Source organism: Nicotiana tabacum, chromosome 5 (assembly GCF_000715075.1).
Source record: "Nicotiana tabacum cultivar K326 chromosome 5, ASM71507v2, whole genome shotgun sequence".
In the NCBI taxonomy this organism is placed as follows: domain Eukaryota; kingdom Viridiplantae; phylum Streptophyta; class Magnoliopsida; order Solanales; family Solanaceae; genus Nicotiana; species Nicotiana tabacum.
In genome coordinates this window covers 130754320-130755212 of record NC_134084.1, presented here as the reverse complement: position 1 = coordinate 130755212, position 893 = coordinate 130754320, and positions in this window count along the sequence as shown.

The window sequence follows — 893 nt, the reverse complement described above, 5'->3', positions numbered from 1 at the left end:
AACTTTCGAGGGCGCACCCTTTTGTTGTATGCTCTTGCCATTCTCTTTTGATATAACTGGCCATGACATACTGCTGCCAATCCTTTTTCATCAATCAAGTTCAACTGCTCCAAACGGGTTTTGACCCACTCATCATCATCAATCTTAGCCTCAGCGACAATCCGAAGGGAAGGGATTTCAACTTCTGTAGGTATTACTGCTTCAGTGCCATATACCAACAAATAAGGAGTTGCACCTACCGAAGTGCAAACAGTAGTGCGATATCCCAACAATACGAACGGTAATTTTTCGTGCCATTGCCTCGAACCTTCTACCATTTTCCGAAGTATCTTCTTTATGTTTTTGTTGGCTGCCTCGACTGCTCTATTCGCCTTAGGACGATATGGGGTAGAATTGCGATGTGTAATCTTAAAATGTTGACATACCTCTTCTATCAAGTTACTGTTAAGATTAGCACCATTATCTGTGACGATCACCTTTGGGATTCCGAATCGACAGATGATATTTGAGTGAACAAAATCGACCACTGCTTTCTTGGTCATCGATTTGAAAGTTTTAGCCTCAACCCACTTGGTAAAATAATCAATAGCTACCAGAATGAACCTGTGCCCGTTGGATGTTGCTGGCTCAATTGGTCCAATGACATCCACGCCCCAGGCAACGAAGGGCCATGGTGCTGACATTGTGTGCAATTCCGATGGTGGAAAATGAATCAAATCTCCGTGTATCTGGCACTGATGACATTTGCACACAAAAGTGATACAATCTCGCTCCATGGTAAGCCAATAATAGCCTGCTCAGAGAATTTTCTTCGCCAACACATATCCGCTCATATGTGGTCCGCAGACTCCCGAATGTACTTCGGACATGACAGTCGTAGCTTGTCTCGCATC